The sequence below is a fragment of the Eumetopias jubatus genome, unplaced genomic scaffold (genome assembly GCF_037043125.1).
Source record: "Eumetopias jubatus isolate StellerSeaLion01/CBP00866 unplaced genomic scaffold, mEumJub1_p1.0 scaffold_1, whole genome shotgun sequence".
In the NCBI taxonomy this organism is placed as follows: Eukaryota; Metazoa; Chordata; class Mammalia; order Carnivora; family Otariidae; genus Eumetopias; species Eumetopias jubatus.
Window position 1 is genome coordinate 197,582,813 of NW_028274807.1, and position 16,203 is coordinate 197,599,015.

The 16,203-nt window shown below is 50.0% G+C and overlaps 1 protein-coding gene across 1 annotated transcript in view; it reads left to right on the top strand.

The window, feature by feature from the left end:
* The window catches only part of POC1A (POC1 centriolar protein A), a 69,312-nt gene that overhangs the window by 33,153 nt on the left and 19,956 nt on the right, over window positions 1-16,203 (top strand). The gene's annotated exons all lie outside the window — the stretch shown is intronic.

The following is a 16,203-nucleotide window of genomic DNA, read 5'->3' on the forward strand; positions in this document are numbered from 1 at the left end:
GGCATGGTAAGGCATTCACAGTGTCAGGAAGATCAAAGAACCTGACTCTGGAATCCACACAGGACCCACAGGGCCCTTGCTCCTAGCTCTGCGTGCTTGGGGACACATCCGGAGCATAAACCTGGGCACGCACACACAGCTTTCAGAGCTCTATTATCTCTTCCAAGGGTCTCACAACTCTTTGAGGTTTTCCTTTCCCACTGGCACCCAAAGCGCAGGTTCAAGGTCAGTGGAGATTCCACACTGCCCATGGGGAAATGAGCAAGACAGTGGGCAGTGGTGGGGTCCTCATGTCATGATGTGTCGTGATGCTTTACTACAAGGCACACATGACCCAGGACCACGCTGTGACACTGCCGTTTTGCTGACAGTGGTGACAAGCATCTACAGCCCTGTCAGGCCATGCTAATGGGTCTTCTTCGCAGGAGAGCCAACAGGGACCACGTGTGGTTGCAAGTCAGAGGGGGTGGCAACCCACTGAGGCTGTTGGGGTCTGAGGGTCTTCTTTAGTTCCGTGCTGTCTTTTCAAACCCAGAAACCTGAAAATGGAAGAAATGAGCCACGAGTGGAAAAGAGACCCCGTTGCTTAAGTCTGACTATGATTCTTTGGGCTGCCCCCTGTTCCCCAGCAGAACTCTACTCAGCCGTTTTACTTCTTCCCAGATGACCTCTCCTCCGTGCAGCCTTCCTTCACTGGGAGGCCCCACAGCTTGTGAATTCTTCCTGCCCCACCTGCCGGAGCGCTCTCTGCTCGCTGGAGCAGCTCCTCTTTCCTGTAGTCAGTTACTCGCTGGCCTGTCGTCTTCCTGGAGGGCTGGGGCCTTGGTCTCTTTGTGGTGCCCAGCCTGTCACCGGAACACAGAATGTTCTGGAGATCTGAGCTCAGTGGACACATGCCTGCAGTCTGTGGGCAGCATGGGTTGAGCCCATGAGGCAAGAGGCAGGCTCTGGCTCTTTCTTTTGGTATTTTTGATGGTCCCAGGTTAAATGAAGGAAACCACTTTCTGGCCTGGTTTGTCAGTTTGGGGGCAGGTGCATGGGGTGGTATGGGCAGTGACTGGGCAATGGACGTGGTAGAATCTGCATGTCTGGACTAGAAGTTTCAGTACTTCTCATTTTCAGTGGAAAAAAGCCCTTTGCAGCTTGAATTCTCCAGATTGGATGGCAGCATTGGCCCATGTGGTGTAAGGGTGTTAGATAGTGCTTGTGTTTGTGTTCTCATCGGTTACCATGGAAAAAATCAGAATAGATGGTTTCCATGGAGATTATCTTAAAATTAGTTTCTTTGACGGTCTGGACATTGCTGCAGGGTTCACAGAATGCTTGTGGTGCCATTGGGGGATTTCTCTGTGGCAGTGCCAAAGACCAGCCTGAACATTGATGGATTCAGACAAATCTGCCTTCTGTGCTTGCAAATGCTAGGGCACCAGGCTGGGGACGCGTCCTGAGCTTCTTCCTGGGGTCTCACTCACCTGGCCTCAGCTCCACAGCTCATTCCAGTCACCTGGGAGCTTTTTCTTTTTTACTAAATAAAACAAAACAAAAACCTTTATATTGTAGAAAATTTCAAGCTAGCACAAAAAGTAGAATAGTGTAACAGACCTCCATGTATCTTTCATCTAGCTTCAGCATTTTGCCAATCTATTTTGTTCATCTCCCTCCCCCCATTTTTTTTAGGAGAGTTGGAGTATTTTTGTTTAATCCCAGATAAATTATTTTACCCTAAATAAAGACTTTTCTTGGTTATATAACTGCAGTGCTCTTGTCACATCCAACAAAATTAATAATCCCTTACTATCAAATGCCTAGTCCATACTCACATTTTTCCACATTGTGTCAAGAATATGGCTCTGTGCTTTTTGTTCGAATAAGGATGTGGGAGGCTTTGAGAAAACCCACGTCTCCCTTCCCCACCATGGTTCTGGTGCCTGGAGAGATCAAGCAGTCTTGACTAGAGGCACAGTTGGGCTGGGGGCAGGAGGAGCTCCAGGGTGCCACTCTCCCACTGTCCTCCGGGACATTTGTATCCTGCGAGCTCCAGGACACCTTGTTCCAGCCTGGAGATGTGTCAGCTGGTGCCGGCTGTCCTGGAGCAGGCATCCGCTGGAGGGCGCTGTCCCTCTTTGGAGCCTGCAGGGGGAGGCAGGGAGAGAGGTGATGTAACCTTGGTTCACAACAGCTGTGTGCAAGTTACTTTTCCAGGAAGGGGAGGCTGAGAGACCCTGTGGGATGCAGCCTCCCTCGACTCTTCCCTGGGGGTGAGGGCTTTGGCCCATTAGAGGCCCACTGCCTCCGTAGGGCAGGCAGAGCCGGTGGTGGTTATCTGTCTTGGCAGGCTGCACTCGTGTCCTGAGATGCTACACAAATTCTGAATTGCCAAGCTTGGGAGTGATGCCCGGGTGTGGTCGGTGCCTCTGACACTCTCCATTGAACTAAGTGCAAGGAGAGTTTAAAATAGCCAGCCTTTGTTCCCGAGGTTTTAAAAATTCAACCCCAGTAGTTACAATGAGCTGTCTTCAAGTGGATCTATAAATAAACTGCTACTGTTCCTCTTTGTCACCGAGAGCTTCGGCGTCTTCTAGAGACGTCGGCTCTGCTGCTCATCTTCATTAGCTGCCTCTCATCTGTGGGGCAGCTGCAGCCATCAGCAGGCTGGGCTGACGGCACGGAGTTTGTAATGACAACAACACGTTCCCTTTTAAAAAGCCACATTTTAAAAAAGCCAAGATGAACTACACAGGGAAAGATGTATTTTCGCATTGGAGAAGCCTGGCAGAGAGGTCATCACCATCGGTCAAGGTCAACGCCACTGGTAATATGTCCTGCCCACACGAATTCTGCGATGTCAGGCGGTTCGCTTTTGTGGTGTTCTCGTCAAAAAATGGATAACCTCTTCCCGATCATGAGAAAACATCGGGACAGACCACATCAAGGGACATTTGACAGCAGAACGGATCAGTACTCTTCAAAAGTGTCAAGGTCATGAAAGACAAGGGAAAACTGAGGAGCTGACCCAGATTGCAGGAGACCAAGGAGAAATAATGCAGCGTGAGGTCCTGGTTGGGATTCTGGCACAGCAGGGTCCAAGGACATTAGTAGAAAAACTGGTGAAGCTCACCTGGGGCCCTTAGTTTGGTTAATGGTATTGTCCCAGGGTTAATTTCCTGCTCTGATCATTGTCCTAATGGTTATGTAAGATGTTAGCGCTGGGGAAGCCTGGGGGAGGGATATATGGAAATTCTCTGTACTATTTTTTGCAACTTTTCTCTAAGTCTAAAATTAGTTCAAAGCAGTCTAATTCTTTTAAAAGAAAATCTCCAGTCAGTTCTTGGGCTTCATCTCCCTCCCCGGGTGCCGTGGTTCAGGTGTTTGCAGTGGGAGGGTGGGTGTTTCTGTCTCGGAGGGGACAGGTGACCCTAAGGCGCTCAGCACCTGGCCTGGAGTGGGCCCATGGTCACATCTGTGGGACGGAACTGAGCAAGAGCTGGCCCTGGAAGAAGCAGGTCGTGTTCGGAGGGAATGGTCTTACACCGCCATGGAGGCTGCGGGACAGCTTCTCTGCTTGTCAATAGCATCGTTTGCGCAAGTGCTCCAGAGGCCACGTCTGCTCCACGAGCTCCGGGGCAGACTCAGCAGGTGTTCTCTGGCCCGAGCACAGGCCCGTGACGGGCCTGCCTTCTCCTGAGGCCTCCCGGGCCGTGTGGATGACTCCACCCCACCCCTGCCCTCTTCCTTCTTCTGGTCCCTGTCACTGGCCCCTGGCTCTGCCTTGTAGCCCACCTGTGTGTGTTTCTGGCTATACCAGGTGTGAGGGCCTGGAGGGCATCAGCCTCTAAAGGCCTGGGGCGTTTTCCTGCTCCCTCAGCACCCCTCCAGGGAGGAGGGCCAGGGGCCCCCTCTGTGCCAGGGAAAGTTCTCGCTGCATGATGGCCCGCTTGCTCTCTCATGGCCTCCACCCGTTTGCAGTCGCCAGGTCTTCCCCCGCTCATCCTTGCTCCTTTCTCCCGCCAGAGCTCCCGTCACCTGGGTATGCCACTGCGGTGAGACAGACCTTCCCAGCTCCACTGTTGTCTCTGGGGGGCGTGTTTGGATGTTGGAATGACTTTCCAGTTCCTGCTTATCAGGGCAATCCTTTCACTCCTTTGAAAACTTTGGCTTTGTACATCAGCCCTCTTGTATGGGGGGAGATACTTGGAAACTCTCAGAGAGTGTGGCTTGGGGGGCAGCTGGAGGTCGCGAGGGTTGGAGCCCAGGAGTGGCTGTTCGAGCCTGGGTATAGAGGCCTCAGTCTTGCTTTGAGCCTGGGTGAGGAGATGGGGTTCCTTGGTTTGTGCATTTAGCATCTCCCAATGTGCCAGGCAGGTCTGTGAGTGACCCCGGTATGATAGGATGCCACTCGCCTCAAAGGGACCACTCTCTGAGAAGAGGACTGTGGGGTGAGAGTGGGCCGAGCTACCTGGAGCCCCAGAGTGGGTCAAGCATGTGGATCCCTCATCCATTTTAGACCCATCCTTTGACCCCTTCACAATTCTTAGTTCAGAGGACACCCTGTCCCCTTCTGGTCAGTGGGGGCCTGGGTTCAAGGGATGACTCTTAGACCCAAATGTGAGCCATTGTCATAGAGTGTTTAATTCAGTTCAGAGGCTGCCCTGCTGGTCCCAGGCCCTGTGTCCCTGAGCCTCTTGGCTCCCTCTGTGCGCACAGATGACCCAGCCACCCTGCCCTCCTTGGGAGCCTGCTGTGGGGAACACACGAAAGTACCCTTGCACATTCATACTCTAGATAAAAGCCAACACAGTAACCAAATCCCATACTCATACTTAGGCTGGCTTGGAAGAACATTGGCAAGATTGTCGAGCAATTAGATGATTTTAAGACACCAGAATTCCTCTTGGGTTCAGGGCTATGTTTAGAACCAGAAGCTTTCTCTCTTGTTGGACTCCAGGCCGGAACTCTAAATTATAGGGCAAACAAGGCTGTTGTATATCTAGTCCACAAATATGTGTGGTGGATACAGTACCAGGTTTCTTTAGAGCTCCGATTCAAGAAAACGGCCGTGCCTTTTTTCCACTTGAAGAGCTGGAGAGAAGTGTGAGCTCAAGTGAGCTCTGTCCTCTTTTCTGCTCTCCTGGCCAGGATCAGGTTTAGCAAACAGAGGCAGGCAGACATAGACACCCATTAACTTTTCATGAGGGCAAATTGTCAGAGCCAAAGGCCCAAGGCAAAGACGGTAAGAAATGTGTCCACAAATCTCTGCACCCTCACTTAGCAGACTATGTGATGAGCAGTTGAATGAAAGATTAAGTTGAAAAGTTTTAATCATGGTGTGTGTGTCTGTCCATTTCTTCCAGTTTTGTGCTCAGTCCTGCTTTGGAAACACAGTGACACGCTTTGGCGTTTTAAGTGGGCCATGGCCAGGCCAGACTGCCGCCTGGTTCTATACAAGTTGGGTACCAGTGAAAGAGCCCAGATCTTGGGCCCAAGTCACCTTCCTCTCTCTCCCCTTTCTGGCCCAGAGTCAAGCCGTGGACCAGTTCCTGGGTGCTTTTGTCTGTGACAGAGTTTGTTTCCAGAACAGGCCGAGCAGGCGGCAAGGTCCAGCGTTAGAGATTAAAAGAAAAGGAGAAATTTCCACCTTGAGCAGGTGTTAATAATTGACCACCCCACTCACCAGAGCGGGGTGTCGGGTCACATCAGCTCACAGCATCTTTATGGTAAATCTCCGACCACTGCTGGCTGCTGGCCGGGTGTGTGCAGACCTTGCTTGCTCCTGACTCTCAAGCTGCATAGGGACCCCTGAGCGGCTGGGGCCTGACATTCCACAGATGGGGTGGCCGCTGCCTGGGGACCTCCACTGATGACCAGGGAGACTGAGGCTTTGGGAATTGAACTGCACTGAAATGTGAGCTGGTTTTCTGCGTCTGGGAACTATAATCCCCAGGCCAGTGGTGGGCCTCATGGGCCTCACCTGGTGTCTTTAGCCTGGGGGTTTGCCCATTGGTGATGTCCAATGGAGAGCTAGCGATCTTCACCTTGAGTACGGAGTGGCTGTGATGGGTAGTGTCAAATGCAGTGTCATGTGATGGGCAGGTTGGGTTTCTAGGGGTATTTCAGTTGTAACTGCATCTTTTTTTTTTTTTTTTTTGAGTCAGGCTTATTAGCATACAAATCGTAGCATTCACCATTTTATTTTATTTATTCGTTCTTTTTTTTTAAGTAAGCTTTACGTCCAACATGGGGCTTGAACCCACCACCCTGAGATCAGTCGTTGCATGCTCTCCTGACTGAGCCAGCCATGTGCCTCAGCATTCACCATTTTAAAAAAATGAACTGCTGGGGTGCCTGGGTGGCTCAGCCGGTTAAACATCTGACTCTTGGTTTCAACTCAGGTCATGATCTCAGGGTCGTGAGATTGAGCCCCACATACATCAGGCTCTGTGCTCAGCGCAGAGTCTGCTTGGGATTCCTTCCCCCTCCCTCTCCTTCCCCCTCTGCTCCTCCCCTCACTTGCATGCCCTCTCTCTCTCTCTCTCTAATATAAATAAAATCTTTAAAAAGTGAATTGCTCTATGAGTTTGGACAGACATGTACAGTTAATCACCACCATGATCAAAGTACAGAATATTCCCATCATACCAAAAATTCTTTTTTGCCTCTTTATATCAATCTTTTCCTTCCCCCTCCAGCCATAGGCAACCACTAATCTGCTTTCTGTCACTACAGATCAGTGTGTGTTTTTCAGAATTTGATATAAATGGAATCATGTAGTCATGTATTCTTTTTGGTCTGTTTTTTTTTTTTTCACTTAGCCTAATTATTTTGAGATTCACTCATGTTACATGTATCAATAGTTCATTTCTTTTTATTGCTGAGTAGTACTCCATCGAATGGGTATACCACAATTTGTTTATCTGCCTGTTATTTTCAATTTTCGGCTATTACAAATAAAGCTGCTGTTAACTTTTATGTACTTAACCTTTATATGGACATTTATTTCCCTTTCTCTTGGGTACATACCTAGCTGTGGAATGGCTGGGACATAACAAGTGTATGTTTAGCCTTTCAAGTAACTGTCAGACTCTTCTCTGAAGTGGTTGTACCATCTTACATTCTCCCCAGCAGTGTCTTGAGTTTGGATTTCTCTACCTCCTCGCCAACACTTGGTATTTTTGGCTTTTTAACTTTAGACCATTCTACTAGGTGTATACTGGTATCTTACTGTGATTTTTTTTTTTTTCTAAAGATTTTATTTATTTGAGAGAGAGAGAGAGAGCAGGGGGAGTGGCAGAGGGAGAGGGAGAGGCAGGCTCCCCCCTGAGCAGGGAGCCCGACATGGGGCTTGATCCGAGGACCCTAGGATCATGACCTGAGCTAGAGGCAGATGTCCAACCGACTGAGCCACCCAGGCGTCTCTCTTACTGTGATTTTTACCTTGCATTTTCCTACAGCTGATGATGTGTAGAGCATCTTTTATGTGTTTGTTTGCCATCTTTATATGTTCTTTGGTGAAGTGTCTGTTCAAGTCTTTGTGGTTTTTTTTCTTTTAATTAGGTTGTCTTCTCATTGAGTTTTGAAAGTTCTTATATATTCTGAATACAAGTCCTTACCAGACATGTGACTTGCAAATATTTTCTCCGAGTCTGTAGTTTGTGTTGTCATTTTTTTTTTAAAGATTTTATTTATTTATTCGGCAGAGAGATAGAGAGAGAGAACAAGTAGGCAGAGAGGCAGGCAGAGGGAGAGGGAGAAGCAGGCTCCTCGCCAGGCAGGGAGCCCGATGTGGGGCTCGATCCCAGGACCCTGGGATCATGACCTGAGCCGAAGGCAGCCGCCTAACCAACTGAGCCACCCAGGTGCCCCTGTGTAGTCATTTTCTTTGTTTTTTTTTTTTAATTTTTTTTAAGATTTTATTTATTAATTTTACAGAGAGATAGAGAGTACAAGTAGGCAGAGAGGCAGGCGGAGGGAGAGGGAGAAGCAGGCTCTCCGCTGAGCAGGGAGCCCGACGCAGGGCTCGATCCCAGGACCCTGGGGTCATGACCTGAGCTGAAGGCAGCCGCCTAACCGACTGAGCCACCCAGGCGCCCCTGTGTTGTCATTTTCTTAACAGTGTCTTTCAAAGAGCAGTTTTTAGTTTTGATGAAGTCATTTTACCAGCGGTTTCTTTTATGGGTCATGCTTCTGGTATCATACCTAAGAAATCTTTGCCTAATCCAAGGTCACAAGGATTTTCACCTATGTTTTACAAGAAAAGCTTATACAAATATTATAGTTTTAGGTTTTACATTTAGGTCTGTGATCCATTTTGAGTTAGTTTTTTTTTTTTTTTTTAAGATTTTATTTATTTACCTGACAGAGAGAGAGCACAAGCAGGGGGAGCAGCAGAGGGAGAAGCAGACCCCTCGCTGAGCAAGGAGCCCGATGCGGGGCTCAATCCCAGGACCCCGGGATTGTGACCTGAGCCGAAGGCAGACGCTTAACGACTGAGCCACCCAGGCGCCGCGAGTTAGTTACTTTTTATATGTGGTACGAAGTATGTACCAAAGTTCATTCTTTTACATATGGATATCCAGTTGTTCCAGCAACTGTCTTTACTAAGTTTGTATACCTTTGTTAAAAATTAATTGACCAGATATCTGTGGGTATATTTCTGGACTGCATTTGTTCCACTGATCTATGTGTCTCTCTTTTTACCAGTACCACACTGTCTCGATTGCTGTAGCTTTAAACTAAGTCTTAAAATCAGGTAATGTGATTTTTCTAATTTTCTTCTTTCCTTCAAAATTGTTGTGACTTCTCTAGTTGCTTTGCCTTTTCATATAAATTTTAGAATCGGCTTCTTGTTTCCTATAGCTGATTTCAGAGAGAACTGACATCTCAGCAAAATTGGGCCTTCAGTATGCAAACATGGTATATCTCCTCATCGATATTGGTCTTTGATTCTACTCATCAGTGTACTATAGTTTTCAGCATACAGATTTTGCATATATGTTGTCAGATTTATGTCTAAGCATTTTGTTGTGGGTTGAATGGTGGCCTCCTCAAAAATATGTCTGTCCTGATCCCCAGAACCTGCGAATGTGATCTTATTTGGAAAGAGGGTCTTTGCCAATGAAGTTAAGATAAATCTCGAGATGAGATTATCCTGGATTATTGGGTTGGCCTTAAATCCAATGACAAGTGTCCTTACAAGAGATACACAGAGAGAAGAAAAGGCCATGTGAAGATGGAGGTAGAGACTAGAGTTTTGCAGTCATAAACCAGGGAATCCTGGAGCCACCAGAAGCTGGAAGAGGCAAGAAAGGATTCTCTCTTAGTGCTTCCACTAAGCACTAAGGGGGCCCTGTTGATACCTTAATTTTGGATTTCTAGCCTCCAGAACATGGAGAGAATATATTTCTGTTGTTTTAAGTCACCAAGTGTGACAATTTGTTAGAACAACTGTAGGAAAGTAATAACACATTTCATGATTTTTGGTGCTATTGAAAAGATAATGGCCAAAGATTTTTGAAAAGTAATGAAAGGCATCAAACCACAGATCTAAAAAGCTCAGAAAAAGGAAAAAAGACTGAATAAAAAACAAAAACAAACCCTGCACAAATTACATTCAAGCTTCTGAAAACCAAAGGTTGAGAGAAAATCTTGAAGGTAGACAGAAAAGTGACATTGTATACAGAGGATCAAAGGTAAGAACCACAGAAGAATTCTCATATGAAACTATACAATCCAGAAGTCATTGGAGTAATAACATTTTTAAATTATTGAAAGAAAAAGACTGTCAACCCAGAATTCTGTACTTAGCAAAAATACCTCTTAAAAATGAAAGAGAAATAAAGACTTTTTTTCAGACAAAAGCTGAGAAAATTGGCTACCACCAAACTTGCTCTATAAGAAATGTCTCTTTTCTCTCTCTTTTCCTTCTGGGATTCCAGTCACACATGTTAGACAATTTGATATTGTCTCACAGTTTACGGATGCTCTGTTCTGGGTTTTTTCCCCCCGCTATTGTGTCAGTTTGAGGAATTGATCAATGTTGAAGGACACTGATTCATTTTCCTCAGCTGGGCTGAGCCTACCAATTAGCCTGTCAAAGCCATTCTTCCTCTCTGTTACTGGGTTTCCGATTTCTAGCATTTTCATGGACTCTTTCTTATAATTTCTACCTCCCTGGTGGAATTCCCCATCTGTCCATGTGTGTTGTCCACACTTTCCAATACAACCTTTAACATACTAGTCATAGTCATTTTAAATTTTATGTCTGATAGTGCCAACGTCAAAGTCATCTGATTCTTCTGAATGCTTTTTTTTTTTTTTTTAAGATTTTATTTATTTGACAGAGAGATAGAGCAGGAACACAAGCAGCGGGAGTGGGAGAGGGAGAAGCAGGCTTCCCGCCGAGCAGGGAGCCCCACATGGGGCTCGATCCCAGAACCCTGGGATCACGACCTGAGCCGAAGGCAGACACTTAATGACTGAGACACCCAGGCACCCCCCCTTTGTTTTTTAAGATTTTATGTATTTGAGAGAGAGAGAGAGAGAGTGTGTGAGCATGCGTGCATGAGTGGAGAGGGGCAGAGGGAGAAGCAGGCTCCCTGCTGAGTGCAGAGCCCAATGTGGGGCTCAATCCCAGGTCTCCAAGATCATGACCTGAGCCGAAGGCAGACGCTTAACCGACTGAGCCACCCAGGCGCCCCTGCTGATTGCTTTCTGTCTAACAGTGGGGTTTTTTTCTTTGCCTTTTTGTATGTCTCATAATTTTTGATTAAATGCATACATCATGGTTAGGATAGTAGAGACAGAAGTGAATAGTCTTATCAGGGGTTGAGCTGAGTTTAGTGTTACTGTGTACTTAGGGTGAGGCCTGAGTATAGGAGGATTTTTCTCAGTGTTCCTGCTCCATCCCCAGCTGTCAACCTTCCTCTGGGGCCTGTGCCACAGAGGGCATCTAGTTCCATGCTCTTACCCCTACCCCAGCAATAGGCTGCTGGTCCTTGGTTCCTGGTGCTGGCTGGCTTTGTTGCAGGTCTCCTCTGTTGTGCTGGCCCCAGCTTCAGTCTTAGGCAGGCCTTACGTCCCTGGGTCTCAGTAGTAGGGCGTTCTTAGTAGTCCATCCCCTCCCTCAGCCATAGGAGGCCCGAGTGATCTTGGCTCGGGGTGGTTTCTTGCCTCTCCCCACAAGGGCAGAGGACTTTTATCTTTCTTTGCTCTCCTCCCAGTAGCTTACAGGTTTTGTTTTGTAGGGAGAAAGGTTTCGTGCCCGCTCCCTTCCTCCAGGTCTGCACGCTCAAAGATGGTTTTCTCCCATCTCCTGCCCTGCCCCCAGTCTTTTTCATGAACGCCCAGTGGAAGTCTATGAGAAATCTGTGGGTGGGCACAAATTCCCTCTTGTGTCCGTGGCTCCCAGGGGTTCTTCACTCTCACCCTCTCTACACTCAGCCTCTAGCAATGTGTTGGCTTAACTCCGTTCTTCTCACCCACTTGTGTAGCACTCAGTGTCCCTTCCTCCCATGCTTTGCCAGAGGTGAGCTGATGCTCTCACTTTGGTTTCCTTAGAAGAGTCTGTCTTTCCTTAGATTTCAGGTTAGTTGTTGGCTTTGTGACTTCAGTTCTCCGATTTAAGAAAGTTACGATTCTTTAGGACTGTCGGTCTTTTTCTTGTTAGGTTGGGCTTAATGTTTTCCCCAACTTTCTACATCCTAGGCAGGGGTTCCTTATCCATATCTACATCTTGATGATGAACCAGTGAGACCATAGTCCAGATGGGTTGATTTCTTGTCACAAGGAAGACCTACGAGCTGTTTTGTTTTTTAATAAATGTATGGGTTGGTGACCCATGTGTTTGAGTGCCTGAGATCAACGAGATATTTCTGCAGTTTCTACTGTGTGCAAAGTGCTGAGCCCCTGGTGGCCTGGGACAGGCCGGTGGCAACAGAAACTGAGGCGAGCAGAAGATGAACCTGCTATGAGAGCCTAGGATCCCATACCGGGGCGGGGTGAGAGGGGGCACCTGCGGACCCCAAGTGAGATTTCCACGAAGTGAAAGAGATTTGGTTCTTCTGAGTCTTCGTCTTTTTTCCTGTTGACGTTAAGAGGTTTGTATTTGGCAAAAATGAAAGCTGTCAGCTTGGTGCTGCTGTGTAGGTACAGAGTGTGTGCCGATGTCAGTGTCCCTGAGAACTGCCGGGCCGGGCCCCTGGGACCCTTTGATGTTGAACAGGCAAAGCACTGATAGCATTTCCCCCTCACGTGCTGCCCTGGGTGTTCCGTCACTGTCATTGCTCACAGCCCGGTACGTGCGTCCCTTCCCACTCCCGTTCCTCATCTCCTTATCTCTGCTTATCGCTTGTTTGCCCAGCCCTGGGAAGCACGCATCTCCAGGGTGCTGTGGGGTAGGGCCGTACGCCCTTTGCCTTGGCAAGGTTTCATTACCCAGGAATGTCACCGTGGTGGCCTGGGCTCGGAGGCGGCCACTGTGTGTGTGGAGGGCCTGCTCTGTGTTCATCTGTGTTCAGCTCTGTGCCAGGCAGGCGGCTGGGGCGGGGGGTCGATGCAGGACGTATGTGGAAGGCACGTGGGGGCAAAACTGCAGGCCGTGTCACCTGTCAGATGCTGCCTGATGTCAGGAAACTGCCTCTGCCGGGGGATTCTGATCCCAGCTCTCATTTCCTGGGTGACTTTGAGCAAGACCTCTAACCTCCCCGAGCCTGCTTCCCCATCTGAAAAGTAAGCTTAATAATGCCTGCTGTGAAGGGCCGCGGTAAGGACTAAATGAAGTGACATGTATAAGCACTGGCACGTGGTAGGTCACAGGTGGACAACAGCCATTGCTGTCTTCATGTGCTGGCCTGGTGGCGCGTGCAGTGCTGTCCTGTCCGCCGGTGAGAGCGGACAGCAAGCAGAAAGGGCCATGTCCTGGGGAAGGTAAGGCGAGGACCAGACGGCGCGGCCAGAGGGATAGCCTGGGGCAGGCGGGACCCTGGGCTTGTGAGGGAGGCTTGAGGCCGGGGCCCTTCCGACGGTCCTTTGCTCTCAGAGCTTCCGTCTCCCTTGTCGTAACCTGGCCGCAGCCTGTGAGAGCTTGGAGTTGGCAGGGGAACGTGGCGGTTCCTGCGGCCCTGTCCTCCAAAGGCTGCCTCCCTGCCTCGGCACGCCGTTGCTGTCCTCAGTACACCCTTGGAGCTGGCTCCGTTTGGGCTCAGAAGGGTTCCTGTTGCGAGTCAGCGGTGCTCCCCCTGCTCCCCCCAACTCCCCATCATCACTGTGCTTCCAGAGACTCGGCTCAGCGCTGTCAGTTTCTGGGCCGTTTTTCAGAAACACTCAGAATTTCCATTCTGTCCTTCCCAGGCAGCCGGCAGCACCCGTCTGGCCACTCCTTGAGGATGCTGGCTGTCGGGACAGAGGGCTGCCTGGCTCCCGCCCTCCCTCTCGTGGCCTTTCCTGAGGGAGCCCTGGGGACCCGCTGTCCAAAGGAAGAGTATGCATGTCTGGAAGTGGGGGGGAGGGTCCTTTGGAAGCAGTGGGCACAGGGCTGGAGCCGCTTCTCAAGAAAGGCCTGCTGCTGATTTCAGAGAAGTTACTTTCACAGCCCAGCCCTTTGGGTGGGGGCAGGCCCAATCATCACCCCCATCTTGCATATGAGAAAGTAGAGGCCCGGGGAGGTTAAGCCTCTTGCCCAGGGCCACCTCGCCAATCAGTCCTGGAGCTCAGATGTCAGCCAAGGCCTGTCTGAATCCCTGCTCTTCCCCACTGCACTCTGCTGTATCTTGACATTGCTGCCTAGGTCTGGGGGCTGCTGCGGGGGGGTGGGGGTGAGGGCTGGTTGAGGCTTCTGGAACATTTCCTTTTGGGATGGACTCCTGCATAGGCATTGGGATCTGAAACTGTGTGCCACTGCCCGTCAATAACCAATGTTGTGGTTGAAACTGGCCCTCGTAGTTCTTGTTATAATTACAAGGCACCCTTCAGCAGTAACCATCAGGAACCTTTGAAAAAATGAAGGTTTATTACTTACAAGACCTAGAAATAACACACGTGAGGCCACACAGCAAGGGTGAGGGTAGAGGGTAGAGAGAGCGAGCGCCTGGGGTTCCACTTTTATTGGGATTGAGGGTAGAGGCCTAGGGATTTTCAGGGCTCACTCTTTATTGGTGAGTTTTAAACATAAGAGTGGGAATTTAAAAAAAAAAACAAAACAAGGGGCGCCTGGGTGGCTCAGTCGTTAAGCGTCTGCCTTCGGTTCGGGTCATGATCCCAGAGTCCTGGGATCGAGCCCCGCATCGGGCTCCCTGCTCCGCAGGCAAGCCTGCTTCTCCCTCTGCTTGTGTTCCCTCTCTCGCTGTGTCTCTCTCTGTCAAATAAATAAATAAAATCTTTTAAAAAAATTAAAAAGATAAAATAAAAAAAAAACAACACATGGCCATATGGTCAGTTATCAAAATCTACCAAGATTTCAGAAACAAAGGAGCCTCCGTGGTGGGGGGTGGCCCAGCCCTTTACCTGGTCATGGGCGGCAGCAGCGTGTTTATTCAAGATAGCCCTCTTCGAGTGGATGCCTCTTTGAAGTGGATGCCTGGGCAGTCAAGAAGTCAAGCGCTTGCATTACAAAACAGAAGGAGAACCCCCACACCTGTCAGGGCCGCACTAGCCAAGCGCATGGACTTCTGGAGGACTGGGGGTGTGGGGCGGGCCGGCCCTGGTGGGCGAAGGGCTTACAGAGCGGCTGCCGCACACAGCTGACACACCCACAATGGGCTTGCACGCAGGGCGCTGCTCCTGTTTTCGAGAACACCCCTCGAGCTCTGTGTCTCATCTTCAGATTCTCTTTCACCTCCAGAGCCTGTGTTTTTCCGGGTTCAAAAGGACATGCACTGGAGAGTTTGCTATCTGTGAGACTAGAACACTTTCCAAATAAAGGAAAATAAGCGGTAGGGTCCATGTGCCAAACTGCCCTCCTTGGCTACTTGGGAACCCTGTCCTGGGCTGATTCGCTTCAGGGACTCTGATGCCCGCCCAGGTGAGCACGTCCAGAGCAGAGCATCTTCCTAGGGCTGGGCCACTGTGGGTTCACCCAGGAGATGGGCAGACTCAGAGATGCACGCCGATTGCTGGTGACACGTGCGCAGGCAGCCTAGGTGAGCCCCAGTCATAGCTGGTATACTTTGCCAGCTGGGTGGAGTTGCCGGGGCTCTGTGGCACATGGGTAGCTGGCAAGCTGCGAGCCCAGTGATGTCCTCAATTCAGAAGGGACGGGGTGATGGGCATAGGCAGGAGACAGGGAGAGGGACATGAACCCATGGACGGGCCGTGGGCCCTGTGGGCAGGCCGGCATTGGTCCGTCCCACTTGTGCGTCCTGGCCCTAGAGGTGGAGTGGCTGGAGGAACAGGGCAGGGGTGGGGCAGGCACCGGCGTGTGGGAGGCACAGAGGCGCTGCCGATCGGGCGTTCAGGGTTGCAAAGTGAGTGGAGGCCAGGATGCTGGGGGCAGGGGAAAGGAAGGGTGGATGAGGGCCTTCCAGTAGGAGGGACCTTGGGAACTGGGCAGGAGGGGAGCTGTGGAAGGAGGTAGGCTAGAGTAGGGTGCCTTGTCAAGGGGCTCGAATTTTCTCCCAAAGGCAGTGGAAAGCCCTGGAGGACTGGTAAAGCCAGGGAGTGACGTGGTAACATTTGGAAGTTTGTGAGGTCGTGGTTTAAAACCCTGAGCCCCAGGTGTGGCTGCCTTTAATGGGTTACTGGGGCTTTGGGACCGGCCGAGAGTGAGAGTCTCACCAAGCACGTCATTCCTTCAGGGAGCAAGTCCACAGAGGAAGGTTCCAAGACCAAAACTGGGGCATCTGCTGACTGTGTGCCTCCGGGAATCCCACCCTGCTGAACACATGCACAGTGCTTCCTGGGCTAGGAGAAGCGTTCATCTGTATATAGAGTGGTGCCTGAATTTGGGGGGACCCATATGTCGGACTGGGATGAGTCCCCTTAGGAAATCACCTGTGCTCGGTGACTGTGGGCGTGTATTTGGGAGTGGTGGTGGCAGAGGTTAGGTTGGCTTCTGCATTTGGGAGCTGAAGCCTCTCAGGCAAGAACACTGATCCCTCACATCCCTGGAATGTGATCTACAACAGCCCAGGGTGCCCGTCCCACCAGGCACAGGACTCCCACCAGCCATCTGGATGTTCACATAAAATGCCTGTTTTCCCAGGGGTTCTGCAC